General features: G+C 48.0%; 1 non-coding gene across 1 annotated transcript; it reads left to right on the forward strand.

Moving 5' to 3' along the window:
- The first annotated feature begins 16,734 nt into the window (after nucleotides 1-16,734).
- Trnaa-agc (transfer RNA alanine (anticodon AGC)) lies at nucleotides 16,735-16,807 on the forward strand. Its single transcript has one exon. It is a non-coding gene; the product is annotated as a tRNA-Ala (tRNA).
- The last annotated feature ends 2,293 nt before the right edge of the window (nucleotides 16,808-19,100 follow it).

Here is a 19,100-nt window from a genome sequence, read left to right on the forward strand (position 1 = left end):
CTCAATGTATCACTACTGCGGGACCCTGAATGTCGACAACAGGTCACCGACACGTGGCACACCTGTGTTCAACGAATTACGCGTTACGAGACCACACTGCAGTGGTGGTTGCTGTGCGCCAAACCGGCCATCCGACGCACATTGACACACTATGGCAGAGCCAAAGCCAGGTGGAATCACCATACAACTGATTTCTACTATAGCGCTCTACGTGAACTCATGGATCAACCTTAATCCCCGGATCGTCTAAAAGAAGCTCAACGCATCAAGGCGAAGATTTTAACCTTGACCAGATGTCGTCTAGAGGGAGCTATTGTACGAGCACGCAGCCAAGATAGGATTAACGGTGAAGAACCTTCTATGCATCATATTATTCAAAATGTTCGTCGACGCCGACAGGCTTTAATGACAACTTTAGACTTACCTGATGGACGCCGGCTGACTTCGCAAGCTACCATTGCGGATGCATTCACAACGCACTATAGACTTTTATATCAAGAGGTACCTGCCGGTGCGGAAGCCATTGCTGAGTTTACCCAGGAGACACTTGGTACGCTAAACGCAGCAGCGGCTACCCTCCTGACTTCTGAAGTGACCAACGACGACGTCCAAGGCGCTGTGGCTAAAGGGTCTCTGAATCGATCTCCCGGCCCGGATGGTTTACCTCTCGAATTTTACAGAACCTTCCAAGATTTGATGATGTCACGATGGAGGGACATGTACTGGGAACTTTTGTCCGACGCGGCGAACCCGCCACCAATGTTCATGGAAGGCTTACTTGTACCACTCCCGAAACCCGCAGGAGGAACACGACTCGACAGTTATCGGCCGATCACGTTACTCAATTCCGACTTCAAGATTTTCACACGCCTTCTAGCAGTGCGACTCAAACATGTTTTACGAGACATTGTTTCCCACGAACAAACATCTTTAGGCGGAGATCGTAATATACAGACAGCCCTCAGTGAATATCGAGATGTGATCGCTGTGGCAACAAACTCGAGGCTGCCAGGCGCTTTAATCTCCATCGACTTCAAACAAGCGTTTGACCGCGTCAATCATGCATTCCTGAACGCATTGATGAACCGAATGGCAATTCCCCCGACGTTCACGAAAGTGGTTATGCGGCTCCTTCGTGGAGCAACGTCCAGGCCTCTCGTCAACGGCAGACTTACAGAACCTATACGGATTGAACGCTCAGTACGGCAGGGTTGCCCCTTGTCGACGGTGCTTTATGCCATTGCGATGGAACCACTCATTTGCGGATTACGGCGACGTTTGACAGGTATTCCACTCCGGGATCATATGTTCCGCTGCCGAGCTTACGCGGACGACTTGGCCCTCGTCGTACGTTCAGCGGCCGACGTACAAGCTGCAATGCAGTGGATTACCCGTTACAGTGAAGGGGCAGGGAGCGCTATGAACGTGGCAAAATCATGCGCCATGAAGATCGGCCGTGGCCTTCCCGCAGACAGCGCCGTCCCATTTCAACTGGTAGACACTCTTCGCTGTCTCGGGTTGGTGTACACGCGAGACATTCGCCGCACCTCGGTGATCAATTATCGGGCGCTGCTGCAACGCATCCGGGCCAACATACAAAATCACATTCTACGCCCGCTGAATATGCGCCAGAGAGTCACCTTCGTCAATAACCATCTGGCAACCCGGATACCCCATATAACGCAGATTCTGTCCATTACTGCGACAATGGCGGCCAGATTACAGGCGGCTTTCGGCTATTTCATTTGTTCTGGACACATATTCAAAGTCCAGTATGAAGCTCTCACCTTACTGAAGCGGGATGGTGGCCTCGACCTGGTTAATGTGAGAGCCAGGACTACGGCATTTTACACCAATACTATGCTCCGGTTATGGAAAAGCCAAAATGCTAGTTTTACTGGAATGTTGACGACCGAGCTCGCACCTGTTTCGAGACGCCCACCGACGTCTTTGGCGAACATCCCACCTCCGATGTCACATATCGGCCGTTTCTTTTTGGAGTACAGCTACATATGCACCGAGCTCCCCAGGACCAGGAAGACTACCATCCGCTACATCTACCGCCTTCTCCGAAAGTCTCCACCACGCAGCCCCGCCGAAACACGTCAACCTCAGGTTTCATTGCCTACAGTTTGGAAAACGATCCACCAACCATATCACACCACTGACACCACCTCTATGTGATACCTTCTCGTCAACGGCAAGTATACTACAAGACAGAAACTGCATCGTATTGCACTGGTGGACTCACCCCTGTGCCTCAAATGCAATGTCGAAGATACAGATTTACATCGTTTTGAGTGTGGGCCAGCAGCAGCTGTCTGGACCCTCGTACAGAAGATTGTGGCTTTCTACCTCCGAGTACCACCACATCATGTTTCTCCTACTATAATGATATATCCTGACACGACCTACTTTCCACCGGTTAAGTGGCACGCCGTCACATGGATCAGTGGCATGGCTGTCAACTACCTCTTCCGGGACGACATCGTCGATCCGGTGGACTTCTGGACACGCCTCCAAGTACGTCACCACACCCTTCGCCGACATCGACACTATCGGGCCACTTTCGCGAACTATTTACAGAGTATTTTCACCAACCCGCCTCAAAGCTGGAATCTCAACGAACATTGCCAACCAAGACTGGACGATCCCACGTTCCCCTTCAATGGTCAATGATAGAATACATTTTGTTCTGATGGCGCGCCAAAGTGGAGCATGGCGCGGAAAGTATTCCTATTTTATTTCACTTCTCTTTTCTCCTCCTCTTCTAAGTTTTTTCTCCTTATACATGTTTATCCCTTTCACACATAGCTCTCTATCTGCAGCCTATTTGTTTTTCTTTCTCCTGTGCTCCCCCAAAACTAAAACAAAAAAAAGACTAAAAAAAGAGTTAGCTGCTGATGGTGAGACTGTATACTCCTTTATGTTATTAAAAAAAAAAAAAAGAATAAAAATAGAAGGCCTTTGCGGAAATATAGCTACCTCTTATGTTTTCCATTTTCAAAGGGTATTGTGTTATTTTATGAAGAACGTCGTCTCTTATTTTCATGTTGAAGAGGTTTTTTTATAAATAACAGAAAAAATTATAAAAATACTGAAAAAAAGTAAAAACAAAACAAAAAAAAGTTGGTAGAAAAAAAAGTTGGGAGAGAACTCGATCCCGCCACTGCCTAAATAAAAAAATAATAAAAAAATATGGTAGAGCGCTCGCTTAGCGTGCGAGAGGTACTGGGATCGATACCCAGCGCCTCCAGAAGTTTTAACACACCTACATGCGCACCTTACCATGCAAGTGGAATAATTCCCAACCAGCAGAGATGTCTAGGCAGATACAAGCGAACGATTAGCATCCACAATTGGCAAGCCTGCTTTTATTCGTGCGCGGGAAGCACCCTCCTCCCACACCTACACTTAATTTAGAAACAGTACAAATGTTCCGATAAGATTCTGAAGCCTACGTCGGAAAGATCTGCCTTGCGCCGAGTTCACGTAAATCCCGCTGCACGTTCCCATTCTTTGCGTGCAGTCGGCTGCTACTGGTGTTGCTGGTTGTGACTGCTGATAACAGATGCCGTAGCAATCAATTCATGGAGTGAGTTGTATGTTTTGCGATAGTCTGTCTCTGACAAGCAAGCACAGGTGATATAGGTTCGAACACAGGAAGCTTGCAGCCCCTCGCTGCATGCAGACACAGAGCTGCCACACTAGGTGAGCGGCCTAAGCCGTAGGCGAAATGTGCTCATTCGCTTTGGCGCGACGTCGAACTATAAATAAGGCTGTCACTAGCGTGAGCGTCGTGTAAAGTCAGATAAGTCGGCTGCATGGGTGATTGCCAAGTTTGGGGAGCGTTTCGTCGTATGATCAGTGCAATGGAGAAGCGGAAACTTGTTGTGGCCCAGTGTTTTGCAGTTGGATGACAAGATTGGTACACAGTAGTAAAGAGCGAGGCACTGAGTTGGCATGAATAATGGAGTGCACAATGGGGCTCGAGATATGTTTCTTACCTCAGGTGCTGTATGATTGTCGACAAGGAGTGAAACGGACCAATTTGTGACCGCCCTTTCAATTTAAGACGTTAAAAACAGACGGAACTTGCATTCGTAATACCAGAGCATCGAAACTACTTGGAACTCTTGTGTATATGAACGTGTCCGCGCCTTTGTACTCTTGTACCTTCGCCGCTACAAACCAACCAACCATCGTGTCCGAGTACATCAGAGTCGCAAAGAATGGAGAATAGCCAGGCTTGGTCGTGTGTGCAGCCGTAGCTCAGTTGGCAGATCGTTCGCTTAGCGTGTGGAAGATCTTGGGTTCAAGCCCCGGCTCCCATATGTTTTGTGGTCAGTGCATGGTAAGTGTTGGTCGCGGCGAACATAAAGGCACGCAAGAAGTTGCAAAACCAGCGTCACAGACTGATATGATGTATACTGTCATAAGGAGAGCAAGATGTAAGTGTGGGGACCGGCTGTTATCGAGGTGTCATCGAGTGCAGATCTGTCATAGGTATCACGGCCTAACGTCATTGAAGTCTAGAGAGTGGACAACACGTTCGTCTTACTCAGAGCGGTGTCCGAACTCTATTTTCGACGTTATGGGTGCCACTTTCATTGTGGCCAACTACGATTCGATACAGAATGCTCGAAACCTGAAAGACACCCTCACTGATTATAGAGAGTAGTGTTTGTCTGCGGAATAATGGGAGTGCAAGGGTCTGTGACGGTGATATGGCTGTATGTAGCACTATTAGTCAACGGGGGGGTGGGCGCAGTTCAGATGGTAGAGCGCTCGCTTAGCTTGCGAGAGGTACTGGGATCGATACCCAGCGCCTCCAGAATTTTTAACACACCTACATGCGTACCTTACCAGTCTGCCTGCAGCGGCCGTGGCGTGCGGTTGTCTGTGCTCAGCGCTGTGGCTGGCTTGTTTAATTCTGCGGGTAAGTCGCTCGCTAGCAGCGGTTATTCTTGCGTGTGAGGAATGATGTTGATGAATCAGTGATGACACAAGCTATGAGGATAGATACTTTGAAGTTAACTTTCGATAATTCATTTGCTCGACCAACCTCTTTCGAAATCGAGGATTTCATCGAAGACGTGATGACAATTGGGATCGATCAGATTATTGGTATACATTTGTCGATTTTGTCTAGCATAGTTTATATCAAGATGAGAGATGCCGATTTTTGTGACAAAATAGTTGACTCCTTCAGTTCCGGTTTGAAGTTTAAGCATAGTGATGGCAATGTGGGTGTAGTTACTGTTTCCCACGCAGGGCTTGGACTTCGAACAATTCGCATTTTTGAACTACCCTTTGAGGTACCAGCCGATCAGATAAATGTTGCGATATCGCCATATGGCAAAGTTTTGAGTAACTTTGCTGAACGTTGGTCTCCGGCTCATAAATATCCGGTGTTGAATGGCGTCAGGCAGCTTAAAGTGGACTTGCAACGACATATTCCGTCGTACGTCACGGTTTGTGGGTACTGTGCAGTCGTAACGTATGATGGCCAACCTAGGACATGTGCTAGATGTAACTCGACGGGACATGTGCGTGCGGAATGTTTACAGCGTCGTGTAGTTCAACTTCCAACCGGAGAGAGTGTTCGCCCTCCCGCAATGTCAACATTACCGACATCGTACGTGTCGGTTGCTCGCGGTGAGCCGGCAATACAACCGATTCGTGATCCACCTGCCGGACCCAGTCTCGCAGTTAATGTAGCATCACTGGACACTCCAGTCACGTCCGGGATGGCTGTTTCTGAAACCCATGACACTAACAGGACCAGTGATATGGTGGTAGAACAACCCATACAGGGTGCTGAGTTAACGGAGGTGTCCCTGGCTCCTGCTACCATGTCCGAACAAGTGACTGAAACGATGCCGAACTCTGACGCAGTAATACGCGGTAATAGATCTCCGAAGAAAAATAAAAAACGGAGGATGGCTCATCAAGGTGCGGAAAATACAGCACCGAGCTTGCGGGGAAAGGCAAAATTAATCGGCCAGAATTTAAAAGAAGGACCAGCTGACGCTGTCGTCTCGACTTCGCGCTCACGTAACGCACCACGATCTGACAACACCGTGTCGGAGCCGCCCGCGACGTCCGACAGCAGACAAGATGAGATGCCGATTCAGAACACTGAGCCACCGGATACGAATACACCGTTTCCTGAACCAGTAGGCACCCTTTCCTCTCCTAATTGGGCAGACGAGTGTGAAATGAATAAAGATGATGTAGAGATGCAGGAGGAGTCAACACCCGCGACTGGCTCCTTGCCCCATCTCTCAGTAGTTGATGGAAGCAAAGTCCACGTTGCCATGGCTACTCAAACGACCGAAACTGTCAGCGCCTCCAATTGACAGCTAGCTGACGTATCCTACTCCTTTCGTACGGAACATCAATGACCACCTTGCAGGCCTACAAGATCATGACTCTCAATATCAATAAGATGCGTAGCGATTTGAATCTGAAGAACTTACAAGACTTGTTATACGCAGCTGACATATAGCAATGCTTCAGGAAGTGAGTGATATCGAGTTAGACCACATAGCCGGGTATAACGCGTTCATAAACGCTGGCAACGGTTTCGAACTTAGAACAGCATTACTCTTAAAAGAAGGGATCATTGCCAATTGTGAGGCAAAACTTGTGACCGGCAGAGGGATAGCAGTAACTGTCAATAACATCAGACTGGTTAATATTTACGCACCTTCTGGGTCCAGTAATAGGCAACGCCGTGCAGAATTTTTCCGCCACGAGATCCTTCCCCTCTTCGGGACCAACTACACTGATGTCATTTTTGGCGGAGATTTCAATTGTGTGCTTAGTCAAATAGATCAAACTCCGCACTTCAATCGGTGTGTTGAATTAGAACAGATCATTCAAGAACTCCGCTTAACTGACACCTGGACGTCCACGCACGGAATGACAGTGGGTTTTACACATTTTACCAGTCATTCGGCAAGTAGGTTAGATAGAATTTACATATCGTGTAATTTAAAGCAACACCTGCTACAGACCGAAATATGGCCTACTGTATTTTCCGACCATGCTGCCTATATCTGTACCGTCAACATGAAACAACAGGAAACCTACCGGAGTCGAGGGTTATGGAAGTTCAACATTGCACATTTGCAAGATACTGCATGTCGAGAAGCCTTCCTGTCCACTTGGACGGTCTGTGAACCTAAATTCAATTCCTGCAACTCCGCGATCGAGTGGTGGCTCCAATGCGCCAAACCTCAAATTAGGAAAACTTTAATGATTTACTCCCGTCAGAAAAATCAGTGGCACAAACGGACGATGGAATTTTATTTTCAGTGTCTTCGGGAGTTACATAAATTTGACGCGACCGATATCCGCAATTTTGCACAGATCAAAAGAATTCAGGCAAAAATTTTAACGCTGCAACGGAAACAGTTGGAAGGTTTTCAAGTTCGGGCGCGAGTTCCTACGACGGTGCTAGAAGAAGAGGCTGCCATGTATCACATGTTACGTGAAAGTCGACGAGGCCGTCAGAAAATCCTTACACAGATCCGAACCAGCACCGGTGCCATAGTTACTAAACAAAGTGCAATCTTGAGTGCGATTGAAGAGTACTATCGAGACCTGATGTCCAATAAAATAACAGATGATACCGTGTTTGCGGATTTTACGACAAATTTATCACCGAGACTCGGCCCCACAGAGGCAAATCAGCTTATTACAGAGGTGACAGAAGATGAATTAACAGACATTATCCTACGGAGTACGAAAAATAAATCTCCAGGTTCGGACGGCCTACCTGCAGAAGTATATCAAACCTTCTGGCCGCAGATGAAATCGAAGCTACTTGCAATATGTAACGAACTCATGAACCCATGTAACGTTATTCCGCAGGAATTTCGACAGGGAATTGTTGTTTTACTGCCCAAGACCCCGTGCAGTGACTACCCAACAAACTTGAGACCTCTCACGTTGTTAAATAGTGATTATAAACTATTCGCCCGTGTCCTCAGCCAACGGCTCAAAAATGTCATGTCCACAATCACAGGACAGTATCAAACGAGTGTTGGTAGAAATAGATCTATTTACCACACGCTCACGGATTACAGAGATGTGATAGCCGTAGCGGAGGCCTGCAAATTAAAATGCGCCCTCTTAATGATAGACTTTGAAAAAGCATTCGACAGAGTGAGCCACCGATTCCTTTTCCACGTTATGCGAGAATTGGGATTTCCGCACCAGTTCACGCAAGTAATCGATAATATGATCCGTAATAGTACTTCGCGAATCCAAATTAATGGCCGCCTCAGTGGTGCGATTGATATCGCGTGTTCGGTGAGGCAAGGCTGTCCGATGTCGATGGCTCTCTTTGCCATCGCCATAGAACCTCTGCTTGCTACGCTAACTGAACGTTTGCAGGGATTGGAAATCAATAGACAGAAGATTGTGTGCCGTGCGTACGCAGATGATGTCGGCTTTCTTGTCGTGAACGCGCAAGAAGTGAGGTCCTCACTTGAAATACTTCAACGATATGCGGCGGCATCAGGGGCGAGGGTGAACTGGCAAAAATCTGGAATCATGAATGTCGGACGGGGAATACATTTCCCCAACCATGCCCGATTACGGGAACTTACCAGTATACAGTGCTTAGGACTTGAGTTTCGCCGGAAGATACAGAATACCATTGCTGTAAATTATAGAGATTTACTTCACAAGGTCAGGGCATGTGTACAACAGCATAGTATGAGGCAACTGAATGCTCTCCAAAAAGTTGAACTGGTCAACACCTATATCGTCTCGAAGATCAACTATGTAGCCAAAGTGTTGCCTCTTCCCAGTGGCATTGCGAATAGAATGCTGTCCGCTCTTGGCCATTTCGTGACCAGAGGCAATATCTTCAAAGTTAAATCTGTTACGTTGACGCTCCTTACTCGGAAGGGCGGATTAAACCTCACTGATGTTTATAAGAAGGCACAGGCGCTCTATCTAAGCAGTATGTATAAGGTGTGGACAAAATCTCCACATTGTCTCACTCCTCACTTGCTCAACGAAATATCACCGGCGGACCTCAACCCCCCGATTGATGTACATCATATTCCACACGACCTTTACCATTTAAAATACTTCCTTTTGGAATATAGTTATGCTCGACAAAGAATTCCGGAGAAGGAAATAACGGTGGTGAAGCAACTGTATAAGACTTTAATCGAGTCCACATCCCGGAATAACATCGAAGAGAAATATCCAGCTCACAATTGGCGGGTCGTTTGGGATAATATTCATTCACGACATTTACCGTCTCACGTGCGAGTGTCTTGGTATCTAACGGTGAACCGTAAAATAGCAACCAATGCCAGGCTCCATTCCATTCATCTGGCCGATTCACCCTTATGCAACATATGCCGGGTACAAGATAGCGAGGAACACAGATTTGTCTGCGAAACAGTGCGAGATGTTTGGACGGTCATAAGACAGTTGTTGGCAAGCATCACTAGAACATGCCCTGCCACCATAACGCCAGCCGACTTCCTCACTCCGGAGGTGGTGTCTTACCCGCAGACCAAACGAAATTCAGTAAACTGGCTTAAAGGCCACACAGTTTACTATCTTTTCAATGTGAACGAAACGAGTAAAGAAGACTTTCTTCTGTATTTAATGATACAGCACCACCGACTGCAGAAGACTAACAGCTATAAAGCTAATTTTGCAAACTTTTTAAGCCACACAATCATTTCACAGCCAATATAGGATGGAGTGCTTACAGCCCCTTTTCGACATGGTGGATTCCGCTCTCCTATCGGCCACCCAGAGTGAAGACAAAAGACGTTAGTGCGGGGACGACTTTACGGGTGTGTCCTCTTGATAATTCGTCGGATTCAGAAAATAACAGCTCGTTTGATGTAGCGCGTTACGTCTCATTGGCGGATGCCTTCCTCGAAACTGTATTTCCTAGTTTGTTTTTTTTATAACAGAAGATACGATAGAGAGAACAACGGTAGAAGAATTTTAATTTATTTTCTTCATCAATTATTAACATTGATTGAGGAGCGAGATGCAATCATGCGGTGCAAAATGCACGGATTTCCCTATTCTCCTGCATAAATATGAAATGGACATAATTAATTTACACTGCGTTTGGAAGCACCATTTCGTCTTCGGATTATTTTCTGTTTTTCTGTTACCGGCGGCGGATCAAGCCGCAGTTTTTTCTTTATTTCGCAGAAGAGGTAGGGTGACAAGGTGACAGTTACGGTGGGAGACATTGTGGCCAGGCCTCGGATTGCACGACCCCTGTCCACTTTGCCTCTCCCTGATTGTTTACCGCATTTTACAAAACAGAAGAAAAAAATGGATCAGAAAAAAAAATTAAAAAAGGTGGCTACGATACCTGGCTCTCACACAGGAGGCCCGGGTTCGATTCCCGGTACCGTTATTAAAAAAAAAAATGGTAGAGCGCTCGCTTAGCGTGCGAGAGGTACTGGGATCGATAGCCAGCGCCTGCAGAATTTTTAACAAAAATACATGCGCACCTTACCATGCAAGTGGAATAATTCCCAACCACCAGAGGTGTCTAGGCAGATACAAGCGAACGATTAGCATCCACAATTGGCAAGCGTGCTTTTATTCGTGCGCAGGAAGCACCCTCCTCCCACACCTACACTTAATTTAGAAACAGTACAATTGTTCCCAAAAGATTCTGAAGCCTACGTCGGAAAGATCTGCCTTGCGCGGAGTTCACATAAATCCCGCTGCACGTTCCCATTCTTTGCGTGCAGTCGGCTGCTACTGGTGATGCTGGTTGTGACTGTTGATAACAGATGCCGTAGCAATCAATTCATGGAGTGAGTTGTATGTTTTGCGATAGTCTGTCTCTGACAAGCAAGCACAGGTGATATAGGTGCGAACACAGGAAGCTTGCAGCCCCTCGCTGCATGCAGACACAGAGCTGCCACACTAGGAGAGCGGCCTAAGCCGTAGGTGAAATGTGCTCATTCGCTTTGGCGCGATGTAGAACAATAAATAAGGCTGTCACTAGCGTGAGCGTCGTGTAAAGTCGGAGAAGTCGGCTGCATGGGTGATTGCCAAGTTTGGGGAGCGTTTCGTAGTATGATCAGTGCAATGGAGAAGCGGAAACTTGTTGTGGCCCAGTGTTTTGCAGTTGGACGACAAGAGTTTTACACAGTAGCAAAGAGCGGGGCACTGAGTTGGCATGAACAATGGAGAGCACAATGGGGCTCCAGATGTGCTTGTTACCTCAGGTGCTGTGTGATTGACGACAAGGAGTGAAACGGACCAATTTGTGAGCGCCCTTTCAATTTAAGACGTTAAAAACAGACGGAATTTGCATTCGTAATACCAGAGCATCGAAACTACTTGGAACTCTTGTGTATATGAACGTGTCCGCGCCTTTGTACTCTTGTACCTTGGCCGCTACAAACCAACCAACCATCGTGTCCATGCACATCAGAGTCGCAAAGAATGGAGAATAGCCAGTCTTGGTCGTGTGTGCAGCCGTAGCTCAGTTGGCAGATCGTTCGCTTAGCGTGTGGAAGGTCTTGGGTTCAAGCCCCGGCTCCTATTTGTTTTGTGGTCAGTGCATGGTAAGTGTTGGTCGCGGCGAACATAATGGCACGCAAGAAGTTGCAAAACCAGCGTCACAGACTGATATGACGTATACTGTCATAAGGAGAGCAAGATGTAAGTGTGGGGACCGGCTGTTATCGAGGTGTCATCGAGTGCAGATCTGTCTTATGTATCACGGCTTAACGTCATTGAAGTCTAGAGAGTGGACAACACGTTCGTCTTACTCAGAGCGGTGTCCGATCTCTATTTTCGACGTTATGCGTGCCACTTTCATTGTGGCCAACTACGATTCGATACAGAATGCACGAAACCTGAAAGACACCCTCACTGATTTATAGAGAGTAGTGTTTGTCTGCGGAATAATGGGAGTGCAAGGGTCTGTGACGTTGATATGGCTGTATGTAGCACTATTAGTCATCGGGGGGTGTGGGCGCAGCTCAGATGTTAGAGCGCTCGCTTAGCTTGCGAGAGGTACTGGGATCGATACCCAGCGCCTCCAGAATTTTTAACACACCTACATGCGCACCTTACCATGCAAGTGGAATAATTCCCAACCAGCAGAGGTGTCTAGGCAGATACAAGCGAACGATCAGCATCCACAATTGGCAAGCGTGCTTTGATTCGTGCGCAGGAAGCACCGTATTACCACACCTACACTTAATTTAGCAGCAGTATAAATGTTCCCATAAGATTCTCAAGCCTACGTCGGAAAGATCTGCCTTGCGCCGAGTTCACGTAAATCCCGCTGCACATTCCTATTCTTTGCGTGCAGTCGGCTGCTACTGGTGTTGCTGGTTGTGACTGCTGATAACAGATGCCGTAGCAATCAATTCATGGAGTGAGTTGTATGTTATGCGATAGTCTGTCTCTGACAAGCAAGCACAGGTGATATACGTGCGAACACAGGAAGCTTGCAGCCCCTCGCTGCATGCAGACACAGAGCAGCCATTCTAGGAGAGCGGCCTAAGACGTAGGCGAAATGTGCTCATTCGCTTTGGCGCGATGTCGAAATATAAATACGGCAGTCACTAGCGTGAGCGTCGTGTAAAGACGGAAAAGTTTGCTGCATGGGAGATTGCCAAGTTTGGGGAGCGTTTCGTAGTATGATCAGTGCAATGGAGACTCGGAAACTTGTTGTGGCCCATTGTTATGCAGTTGGACGACAGGAGTTTTACACAGTAGGAAAGAGCGAGGCCCTGAGTTGGCATGAACAATGGAGAGCACAATGGGGCTCGAGATGTGCTTGTTACCTCAGGTGCTGTGTGATTGTCGACAAGGAGTGAAACGGACAAATTTGTGACCGCCCTTTCAATTTAAGACGTTAAAAACAGACGGAATTTGCATTCGTAATAGCAGAGCATCGAAACTACTTGGAACTCTTGTTTATATGAACGTGTCAGCGCCTTTGTACTCTGGTACCTTCACCGCTACAAACCAACCAACCATCGTGTCAGTGCACATCAGAGTCGGAAAGAATGGAGAATAGCCAGGTTTGGACATGTGTGCAGCCGTAGCTCAGTTGGCAGATCGTTCGCTTAGCGTGTGAAAGGTCTCGGGTTCAAGCCCCGGCTCCTCCATGCTTTGTGCTCAGTGCATGGTAAGTGTTGGTCGCGGCGAACATAAAGGCACGCAAGAAGTTGCAAAACCACCGTCACAGACTGATATGATGTATACTGACATAAGGAGAGCAAGATGTAAGTGTGGGGACCGGCTGTTATCGAGGTGTCATCGAGTGCAGATCTATCTTAGGTAACACGGCTTAACGTCATTGAAGTCTAGTGAGTGGACAACATGTTCGTCTTACTCAGAGCGGTGTCCGAACTCTATTTTCGACGTTATGCGTGCCACTTTCATTGTGGCCAACTACGATTCGATACAGAATGCACGAAACCTTAAAGACACCGTCACTGATACATAGAGAGTAGTGTTTGTCTGCGGAATAATGGGAGTGCAAGGGTCTGTGACGTTGATATGGCTGTATGTAGCACTATTAGTCATCGGGGGGTGTGGGCGCAGCTCAGATGTTAGAGCGCTCGCTTAGCTTGCGAGAGGTACTGGGATCGATACCCAGCGCCTCCAGAATTTTTAACACACCTACATGCGCACCTTACCATGCAAGTGGAATAATTCCCAACCAGCAGAGGTGTCTAGGCAGATACAAGCGAACGATCAGCATCCACAATTGGCAAGCGTGCTTTTATTCGTGCGCAGGAAGCACCCTCCTCCCACACATACACTTAATTTAGAAACAGTACAAATGTTCCCATAAGATTCTGAAGCCTACGTCGGAAAGATCTGCCATGCGCCGAGTTCACGTAAATCCCGCTGCACGTTCTCATTCTTTGCGTGCAGTCGGCTGCTACTGGTGTTGCTGGTTGTGACTGCTGATAACAGATGCCGTAGCAATCAATTCATGGAGTGAGTTGTATGTTTTGCGATAGTCTGTCTCTGACAAACAAGCACAGGTGAAATAGGTGCGAACACAGGAAGCTTGCAGCCCCTCGCTGCATGCAGACACAGAGCAGCCACACTAGGAGAGCGGCCTAAGCCGTAGGCGAAATGTGCTCATTCGCTTTGGCGCGACGTCGAACTATAAATAAGGCTGTCACTAGCGTGAGCGTCGTGTAAAGTCGGAAAAGTCGGCTACACGGGTGATTGCCAAGTTTGGGGAGCGTTTCGTTGTATGATCAGTGCAATGGAGACGCGGAAACTTGTTGTGGCCCAGTGTTTTGCAGTTGGACGACAAGTGTTTTACACAGTAGCAAAGAGCGAGGCACTGAGTTGGCATGAACAATAGAGAGCACAATGGGGCTCGAGATGAGCTTGTTACCTCAGGTGGTTTGTGATTGTCGACAAGGAGTGAAACGGACCAATTTGTGACCGCCCTTTCAATTTAAGACGTTAAAAACAGACGTAATTTGCATTCGTAATACCAGAGCATCGAAACTACTTGGAACTCTTGTGTATATGAACGTGTCCGCGCCTTTGTACTCTGGTACCTTCGCCGCTACAAACCAACCAACCATCGTGTCCGAGCACATCAGAGTCGCAAAGAATGGAGAATAGCCAGTCTTGGTTGTGTGTGCAGCTGTAGCTCAGTTGGCAGATCGTTCGCTTAGCGTGTGAAAGGTCTTTGGTTCAAGCCCCGGCTCCTCCATGTTTTGTGGTCAGTGCATGGTAAGTGTTGGTCGCGGCGAACATAAAGGCACGCAAGAAGTTGCAAAACCAGCGTCACAGACTGATACGATGTATACTGTCATAAGGATAGAAGGTGTAAGTGTGGGGACCGGCTGTTATCGAGGTGTCATCGAGTGCAGATCTGTCTTAGGTATCACGGCTTAACGTCATTGAAGTCTAGAGAGTGGACAACACGTTCGTCTTACTCAGAGCGGTGTCGAACTCTATTTTCGACGTTATGCGTGCCACTTTCATTGTGGCCAACTACGATTCGATACAGAATGCACGAAACCTGAAAGACACACTCACTGATACTTAGAGAGTAGTGTTTGTCTGCGGAATAATGGGAGTTCAAGGATCTGTGACGTTGATATGGCTGTATGTAGCACTATCAGTCAATCGGGGGGGTGGGCGTAGCTCAGATGGTAGAGCGTTGTCTTGGCGTGCGAGAGTTACTGGGATCGATACCCAGCGCCTCCAGAATTTTTAACACACCTACATGCGCACCTTGCATTGCAAGTGGAATAATTCCCAACCAGCAGAGGTGTCTAGGCAGATACAAGCGAACGATTAGCATCCACAATTGGCAAGCGTGCTTTGATTCGTGCGCAGGAAGCACCGTATTACCACACCTACACTTAATTTAGCAGCAGTATAAATGTTCCCATAAGATTCTCAAGCCTACGTCGGAAAGATCTGCCTTGCGCCGAGTTCACGTAAATCCCGCTGAACGTTCCCATTCTTTGCGTGCAGTCGGCTGCTACTGGTGTTGCTGGTTGTGACTGCTGATAACAGATGCCGTAGCAATCAATTCATGGAGTGAGTTGTATGTTATGCGATAGTCTGTCTCTGACAAGCAAGCACAGGTGATATACGTGCGAACACAGGAAGCTTGCAGCCCCTCGCTGCATGCAGACACAGAGCAGCCATTCTAGGAGAGCGGCCTAAGACGTAGGCGAAATGTGCTCATTCGCTTTGGCGCGATGTCGAAATATAAATACGGCAGTCACTAGCGTGAGCGTCGTGTAAAGACGGAAAAGTTTGCTGCATGGGAGATTGCCAAGTTTGGGGAGCGTTTCGTAGTATGATCAGTGCAATGGAGACTCGGAAACTTGTTGTGGCCCATTGTTATGCAGTTGGACGACAGGAGTTTTACACAGTAGGAAAGAGCGAGGCCCTGAGTTGGCATGAACAATGGAGAGCACAATGGGGCTCGAGATGTGCTTGTTACCTCAGGTGCTGTGTGATTGTCGACAAGGAGTGAAACGGACAAATTTGTGACCGCCCTTTCAATTTAAGACGTTAAAAACAGACGGAATTTGCATTCGTAATAGCAGAGCATCGAAACTACTTGGAACTCTTGTTTATATGAACGTGTCAGCGCCTTTGTACTCTGGTACCTTCACCGCTACAAACCAACCAACCATCGTGTCCGTGCACATCAGAGTCGGAAAGAATGGAGAATAGCCAGGTTTGGACATGTGTGCAGCCGTAGCTCAGTTGGCAGATCGTTCGCTTAGCGTGTGAAAGGTCTCGGGTTCAAGCCCCGGCTCCTCCATGCTTTGTGCTCAGTGCATGGTAAGTGTTGGTCGCGGCGAACATAAAGGCACGCAAGAAGTTGCAAAACCACCGTCACAGACTGATATGATGTATACTGACATAAGGAGAGCAAGATGTAAGTGTGGGGACCGGCTGTTATCGAGGTGTCATCGAGTGCAGATCTATCTTAGGTAACACGGCTTAACGTCATTGAAGTCTAGTGAGTGGACAACATGTTCGTCTTACTCAGAGCGGTGTCCGAACTCTATTTTCGACGTTATGCGTGCCACTTTCATTGTGGCCAACTACGATTCGATACAGAATGCACGAAACCTTAAAGACACCGTCACTGATACATAGAGAGTAGTGTTTGTCTGCGGAATAATGGGAGTGCAAGGGTCTGTGACGTTGATATGGCTGTATGTAGCATTATTAGTCAACGGGGGTGTGGGCGTAGCTCAGATGGTAGAGCGCTCGCTTAGCGTGCGAGAGGTACTGGGATCGATACCCAGCGCCTCCAGAGTTTTTAACACACCTACATGAGCACCTTGCCATGCAAGTGGAATAATTCCCAACCAGCAGAGGTGTCTAGGCAGATACAAGCGAACGATTAGCATCCACAATTGGCAAGCGTGCTTTTATTCGTGTACAGGAAGCACCCTCCTACCACACCTACACCTAATTTAGAAACAGTACAAATGTTCCCATAAGATTCTCAAGCCTACGTCGGAAAGATCGGCCTTGCACCGAGTCACGTAAATCCCGCTGCACGTTCCCATTCTTTGGGTGCAGTCGGCTGCTACTGGTGTTGCTGGTTGTGACTGCTGATAACAGATGCCGTAGCAAACAATTCATGGAGTGAGTTGTATGTTTTGCGATAGTCTGTCTCTGACAAGCAAGCACAGGTGATATAGGTGCGAACACAGGAAGCTTGCAGCCCCTCGCTGCATGCAGACACAGAGCAGCCACACTAGGAGAGCGGCCTAAGCCGTAGGCGAAATGTGCTCATTCGCTTTGGCGAGACGTCGAACTATAAATAAGGCTGTCACTAGCGTGAGCGTTGCGTAAAGTCTGTAAAGTCGGCTGCATGGGTGGTTTCCAAGTTTGGGGAGCGTTTCGTAGTATGATCAGTGCAATGGAAACGCGGAAACTTGTTGTGGCCCAGTGTTTTGCAGTTGGACGACAAGAGTTTTACACAGTAGCAAAGAGCGAGGCACTGAGTTGGCATGAACAATGGAGAGCACAATGGGGCACGAGATGTGCTTGTTACCTCAGGTGGTTTGTGATTGACGACAAGGAGTGAAACGGACCAATTTGTTGCCGCCCTTTCAATTTAAGACGTTAAAAACAGACGGAATTTGCATTCGTAGTAGCAGAGCGTGGAAACTACTTGGAACTCTTGTGTATATAAACGTGTCCGCGCCTTTGTACTCTGGTACCTTCGCCGCTACAAACCAGCCAACCATCGTGTCCGTGCACATCAGAGTCGCAAAGAATGGAGAATAGCCAGGCTTGGTCGTGTGTGCACCCGTAGCTCAGTTGGGTGGGGGGGGGGGGGGGGGTGCGGGTGTAGCTCAGATGGTAGAGCGCTCGCTTAGTATGCGAGAGGTACTGCCTCCAGAATTTTAGTCGAGGCGCGGCCGTCGTGCAGGTCGGACGTGCCTGGAGCGTTGTTTACGTGCTCAGCTGCGGCCTGCGGTGCGGCACGTGGTGAGTCGAGGGCCGTTGCGGCGCGCAAACATCTTGTTTGTAACGAATAGAACCTAACATGGATCACCCAGAGCGGAAAGATACTTTGAATTTTATGTTTGATGGAAGTTTTTCTCGACCGAAATATTACGAAGTCGAACGATTGCTCGATGAAGACGTAAAAATGCCTTCCACCGATATCATTGGTATCCATTTGTCTATTGTCAGTAGCACAGTTTATATCAAATTGCGTGACCCAGAATTGTGCGACAAAATCATCGATTCATGTGGCGGTACCTATAAATTTCGACACAGTGACGGGAATGTTTTAGAGGTGACTGTTGTCCACGCTGGTCTTGGTATTCGTACCGTCAGCATTTTCGAGTTGCCTTTTGAAATCTCGGCTGAACAAATTAATGCTTCTATTAAGTCCTACGGCAAAATTATCAGTAACATTGCCGAAAAGTGGGCCCCGTTCCATAAGTACCCTGTTTTGAACGGTGTGCGGCAAATTAAGATCGAATTGCAACGGCATATTCCGTCCTACCTAACGATTTGTGGATATAGGGCGATAATCATATATGAGGGACAGCCTCGTACATGTTCAGGCTGTAATTCAACGGGACACGTCCGGGCACAGTGCATCCAACGACGTGTAACGCAGCTGCCTGCGGGTGAACTGGGGCCTCCCCCGCAACCGACAATATTACCGACTACTTATGTAGCGGCGGTCCGTGCAAATACACCCACTGCGTCGGCTGCGGAAGTCGGACTTAGTGTGGCCGATGTTACGAATGACGGAGTTGTACCTATTGAAATCTCTACCGCTCAGGAAGCCTTGCCGGTCGCTGGCTTACTAGCCGCGGTGCCCCGTGACGCCTCACGTGAGGAAGCCAGGGTTGACGTTGTGGAGGCGGCCACTACCGCCACTGACAGCCAGCAAGAGACAGAGACTCTTCCTCTTCCTTTAAAGAATGCGGAAGCCTCTGTCCTCCCCGAAAAAGCACAAGAAACGTCGGATCGCTCGTCCGGCGGCAACTCAATCGGCACCTCCCTTGTTTGAAAAGGCCAAACACGCGGGCCGCATGATCTGCGATGACACTTCGGGGACCGAAGATTGTCTT

Source organism: Schistocerca gregaria, chromosome 10 (genome assembly GCF_023897955.1).
Source record: "Schistocerca gregaria isolate iqSchGreg1 chromosome 10, iqSchGreg1.2, whole genome shotgun sequence".
In the NCBI taxonomy this organism is placed as follows: Eukaryota; Metazoa; Arthropoda; class Insecta; order Orthoptera; family Acrididae; genus Schistocerca; species Schistocerca gregaria.